We start from the raw sequence: 6,404 nt of genomic DNA on the forward strand, positions 1-6,404 counted from the left end.
CAAACCTGATAGCCTCACCGTGTTACCTCTGCCTTTTTTGTGACTACCATTTCAACAACTCTTACCTCACCCATCACCTGTGTACACACTCTAGGGCCTGGTCAATGTGTGCTGATCCACTGGCAAGAGGCCCCACACAACTTCCAGTGGGGCAGGTGATGTGGCTGGAGGTTGGCCCATCGGTGCATCATTGTTCAGAAACTCTAGGGTGCCTGGGTGGCTCAGTTGATTAAGTGTCCAACTTCAGCTCAGGTCATGATCTCACAATTCATGAGTTTGAACCCCGCATCAGGCTTTCTGCTGTCAGCACAGAGCCCACTTAGGATCATCTGTCCCCCCTCTCTCTCTGTCCTTCCCCCGCTCATGTGCACACACCCATTCTCTGTCTCTCAAAAATAAATAAACATTAGAAAGAAAGGAAGAAAGAAAGAAAGAAAAGAAAGAAAGAAGTTATGGGTCCCTTTGAGTCTGGGTCTCCCATCTGCTTAACTATTCTTGACCTCAGTGGTCTCACTTGTGAAATGGGAGCAATGAACTCTATCATGCCTATCTGAAAATCGACTTGAAAGATAAAGATCAAATGAGAAGACACACCTGAATGTGCCTGATAAATGAAGTCTCCGGTAAAATGAGGAAGATGGGGGCGCCTGGATGGCTCAGTCAGTTGAGCTCTTGATTTCAGCTCAGGTCATGATCTAATAGTGGATCCTGCATGGAGCCTGCTTAAGATTCTCTCCCTCCCTCTTCATCTGCCCCTCCCTAGCTCATGCGCGCTCTCTCTCTCTCTCTCTCTCTCTTTCTCTCCCTCTCTGTCAAAAAAGAAAAAAAGATAAAAACCACCTCTTCTTTCTCTCAGAGTACCCTATCCCTTCTGGCCCTCAAGCCAGCTCTGCTCAGTACCTTTGTCTGCAGAAGCCTCTAGCCCGAGCTCCAGATTAGCTGGGGTGGGTTGAGTTGGGTTGTGGCTGCAGGGGACTGGAATGGGTGGGATGGTCAATGACAGAGCTTTCCTAAGAACCACCCCCGAAAAATGACAGGAAGCTTCGGGTTTGGGTTGCTGTTGTGGTTCCCATCGACCATTTAACAAGAGTTCAACTCCTCCTACATGCTCTGCCCTGGGGATAAACAGGTGCTTATTCCCAGGAGGTTGGTGTTTAAGTCCCTGTACACAAAATTGCCATTGGCTCTACTACTTCCTGCAGCTTCTGTCCTCTCCACCTTAAAGGACTTATTCCAGCCAGGTGGCAGCACATGCCTGACCAACTTAGTTCCCCAGCTGAGGAGCTTTCAAGATCCACCTCTGAGGGCTTTTCCTCTCTGGTCAGCTATTGCTAGAATTTGTAAGCAAATCCTGAGAAAAGCTGGTCCTACCTATGGTCTAACTCCTCTTCCCCAGTTAGAGAGCCACCTGCCATCAGTTCTATACTTGGCTCGTTGTTGTTGTTGTTGTTGTTGTTGTTGTTGTTGTTGATGTTGTTGAGGGAGAGATCATAGGGAGGTGTCAAGGTCAGAAGAACTGATGGTGAAGTGATAGGGCTTATGGTGAGGGTTTCAGAGGAAGGGAGAAGGTTGGGGGAAGTAGAGAATCAAGAAGGTGAAGGGAGGGGTGCCTAGGTGGCTCAGTCAGCTAAGTGGCTAAGTATCTGACTCTTGATTTTGGCTCAGGTCATGATCTTGCAGTTCCTGAGTTTCAGCCCCGCATCAGGCTCCACACGGACAGTGCAGAGTCTGCTTGGGATTCTCCCCCTCTCTTTCTCTCTCTCTCAAAATAAATAAATAAACCTAAAAAGAAAAAAGAAGGTTGGGGCGCCTGGGTGGCTCAGTTGGTTAAGCATCGGACTTCAGCTTAGGTCATGATCTCACGGTTTGTGGGTTCAAGCCCCACGCTGGGCTCTGTGCTGACAGTTCGGAGCCTGGAGCCAGCTTTGGATTCTGTCTCCCTCTCTCCCTGCTCTTCCCCCACTCGAGCTGTCTCTCTCTCTCTCAAAAATAAATAAACATTAAAAATAAAAAAGAAGGTGAAGGGAAGTGTCCACTAATATCTGAAACAATGATGTGTCACTGTATCAGTTACCAATTTATTACTTCTCAGCTCCAAATTCACTCTTTTTGCCTCCTCTGTGAAAAGGGATCTGGGCCCTTTAAATATATTTTCTTTGCCAGCTGGCATCGTACTAAATTGTCAGTAGACAGCTGGGGAGGCATTGCAGGAAGAAAGGATTTTCTTCCTGGTTCCAATGAGCCCTATGGTCAAGCTCGTGCCGTGTAAGTGGGTTCCCCAGCCCCCAGCTTCTGCAGTCCCTGCAGCTTCTCCAGCACCAGCGCGCAGTGGCCAGAAACTCTCCCTGATGTGCCTCTTGCAGTTTCCTAGTGGAGTGCCTCTGGTGAGATGCCTTCCTGTGACTAGTTTCCCCTGACATCCCAGAGGGAAGATATCCAGGATGTTCCACCAGAGGTGACACCCCAGCCACTTCTGTGCTCTCTCTAAAAAGTTCTGGATCTCAGCCCCAGGGAGGCCCAGATAGAGGCTCTTCCTTGGGTGTTCTATCCCCAGCGAAGGGTTAGCGTCTTCTTATATCTCCTATTCCTGCCTTCTTTAGAATTCTCTTTACTTCCTGCTATCTGTAGCGGGCAGAACTGTGTCTCCCCCTCCCAAATATATGTTCAAATCCTAACCCCCAATTCCTTTAATTGTGACCTTATTTGGAAATAGAATCTTTGCAGGTATAATCAATGAGGTCGTACTGGATTAGGGTGGGTCCTAAGCCAGCGTCGGGTGTCCTTGTATGAAGAAGGGAATTTGGACACAAATAGAAAGGAGAATGCCATGTGAAGACACGCACAGAGACACAGGAAGAATGCCATGTACAACAGAGGCAGAGACTGGAGTGATGTATCCAGAAACCAAGGAATACCAGAGATTGCTAACAGCTGCCAGGAGCTAGGAAGAAGCAAGGAAGGATACTCCCCAGGGTCTCAGAGGGCGTATGACCCTGTTCATGCCTTGATTTCAGATTTCCAGTCTCCAGAACTATGAAAGCACGGATTTGTGTTGTCTTAAGCCACCTAGTTTGTGGTAACTTGTTATGACAGCCCTGGGAAACTAATACACATTCCAAACCCTCATTTCTCTATTTCCCTGTTACAGTTGATAATTTTTTTTAAAGATTCTATTCTATTCTTTCTTTCTTTCTTTTTTTTTTTTTAATCAGGCTTTACACCCAATGTGGAGCCCAACACGGAGCTTGAACTCATGACCCTGAGATCAAGACCTGACCATGCTTACCTGACTGAGCCACCGGGCGCCCCCTTTAAGATTTTATTTTTAAGCAATCTCCACACCCAACGCGGGGCTCAAACCCACGACCCCAAGATCAAGAGCCGCACCCTCCACCAACTGAGCCAGCTCGCTGCCCCTATAATTCTTTATAACAAACTTGTCCTTGTTCAAATTACTGTGTGGTTTCTCTCTCCTGATTGGTCGCAGACTTATTCTATGATTTAGAATACAAAAATACTAGTGTTTTAGCATTAAATGAAACAGAATATCTGAAAGTGCCTACTGCGGTAACTAAAGAGATATTTCAGACAGTCGGTCATTTCCAAGACAGGCTTAAAGTCTGCGTTGTAGACATAATCCTTAAAGGCATTTGAATGCTCCCATCACACTTGAGGAGGGGGCGGGGAGGAGAAAATGCACGCAGATGGTGCCTGTGAGGACAGCTGGCTCAACTGGGATGGAAGAAGTTGAACTGCAGCGCTCCCATGTTGTCTAAAGGCACTTCCTGGCATCCTGTGGTTTCAGATAGAGGGATAGTGCTCTAGGGAGCACTCAGAAAACAAGTCCAGGTAGAGGCTTGTGGAAATGACCGTGGTTGATGTCACAGGCTGAGGGGGCAGAGGGACAGTGGTATTCAGGGCTAGAATGGCAATTGGGGGGCAGGGAGAACCATGACCCACACACCTGACAGATTCACACAGCCGTGATCTCTCCTTCAGAGAAAGAGGCCTAAATGGAGGACAGCAATGTCCTTGGCTGGTCAAGAAGGCTAAGGTGTCCATTTATTTGCTCAATACATTTGTTGAATTCCAACCACATACCAGACACAAAAGCTACCACGGTGAATGAGACAGTGAGCGTCCTTTTCCTCAGAGAGACAAGTAAATGGACACAGGGCATAGGGAGATAGACACTAAAATCCACTTGTACACAGCTTCCCAAAAGAGCACAGAAACAGAGCCAGAGAAGACTTCTCTGAGAATGTGATGAATCATCTGAGATTTAAAGGAAAGGGGGTCGGGAAGAGAGACTGTGTATGGATCACCCCAATCGTCCGAAGGGCCAGAGGGCAAGACTCAGGAGGCTGCAATTCGGTCGTCAGCCTGTTGGAAATAATGCATGCCTTTTATTTATTTAAAAAAATTTTTTAACATTTTATTTTATATTTGAGAGGGAGAGACAGAGAGCGTGAGCAGGGGAAGGGCAGAGAAAGACTGAGACAGAATCCGAAGCAGGCTCCAAGCTCTGAGCTGTCAGCACAGAGCCCGACCCGGGGCTTGAACCCATGAGCCGTGAGGTAATGACCTGAGCCAAAGTTGGACTGAACCACCCAGGCGACCCTGCACGCCGTTTAGAATAAATATTTTGAATGCTCCTTTAATGATGATGAAATAAATGAATAGAGAAGTAACTCATTTACAGTCCAACTTTTTTTTTTTAATTTTTTTGTTAACATTTTATTTGTTTTTGAGACAGAGAGAGACAGAGCATGAACGGGGGAGGGGCAGAGAGAGAGAGGGAGACACACAATCTGAAGCAGGCTCCAGGCTCTGAGCCATCAGCCCAGAGCCCGACGAGGGGCTCGAACTCAGGGACCGCGAGATCGTGACCTGAGCCGAAGTCGGACGCTTAACCGACTGAACCACCCAGGCGCCCCTACAGTCCGACTTTTAAAAACTCAATATAACCCTCAATATAAAAGACAGGCCATTTATATTAAAATGTGTATCCAGTAGTATAAGAGTATACTATACATGATTTAGAATACAAATTACAGACAACAATATGAACTTTAGAAGGAAAAGAATCCAGACACGAAAGAGTATGTATGTATGTATATGCTATATACTGTATATGTATGTACATATTATATATATAGTATGATTCCATTTGTATTACATAAAAAAAGGGAAAACCAGGGGTGCTTGGCTGGCTCAGTCAGAAGAGTATGCGACTTTTGACCTTGGGGTGGTAAGCTGGAGCCCTGCATTGGGTATACAGATGAATAAAAAATAATAATATAAAAGAGGCAAAATTAATCTATAATGTTAGAGATTGGACTAGCCAATACTCTTGGGAAAGACAGTGATTGGAGAGTGCATGGGAGGGTCTAAGGTGCTAGAAATGTTTTGGTTTCTTGATCTGGGTACTGGTTATATCCACCAGTTCACCAGTTATATTCTGGTTACGTTCACCAGAAAATTCATTGAGCTTACACTTAAGAATTGTGCACTTTTCTGTATATTATTCTTTAAAAACTTAAGTAATGTATATCTCAATGTGTGAATGCTAGGGTAGGGCTTTGCCAAAAGATTTAGTGAAGTGATCATAATGAAGTCATCATATGCTTGCATCTACATACAGGATTTTCATGAATTCTGTAGCTACAAGCTCAGACTGTCACAGATGGGTTGCATTGGTGACTCAAATTCAAATTGGCCATCTGTGCCACGATTTTCCAAAATGCCAACAATTCTTGGTGAAATTCCAAAAAAACAAAATACAATTTTCCCTTGATATATATGGCTGTCTGCCTCTCTGAAAAAGTCAGAATTAAAACTATTCTTAAAATTTTTAAATATACATATATTTAATGTTTTATTATTTCTGGGGGGGGGAGAGAGGGGGAGTGCACGTGGGGGAGGGGCAGAGAGAGGGACACAGAATCCAAAGCAGGCTCCAGGTTCTGAGCTGTCAGCACAGAGACCGATGCAGGGCTTGAACTCACAAGCCTTGAACTCACAAGCTGCGAGATCATGACCCGAGCTGAAGTCGGACGCCTAACTGACTGAGCCACCCAGGCACCCCTAAATATATTTTTAAGTTTTACTTATTTAAGTAATCTCTACACCCTTCATGGGGCTTGAACTCATGACCCTGAAATCAAGAGTCGTATGCTCTTCTGACTGAGCGAGACAGGCCCCTGAGATTAGAACCATTTATAACTTTATGTTTATATATATAAAATGAATGTTGGTTCTGTACTTGGATAATTATAAATGTGTTCTTACCTACATGAATGTCCATGGAGCCTTCTGAAAATGGTGGAGGGCAAGGGACATTTTTTTTTTTTTCATTGAATAAGGCTCTTTGGTACTATGCAAGACAACTGATATCCCTGGGT

Source organism: Panthera leo, chromosome E3, assembly GCF_018350215.1.
Source record: "Panthera leo isolate Ple1 chromosome E3, P.leo_Ple1_pat1.1, whole genome shotgun sequence".
Classification (NCBI taxonomy): Eukaryota; Metazoa; Chordata; class Mammalia; order Carnivora; family Felidae; genus Panthera; species Panthera leo.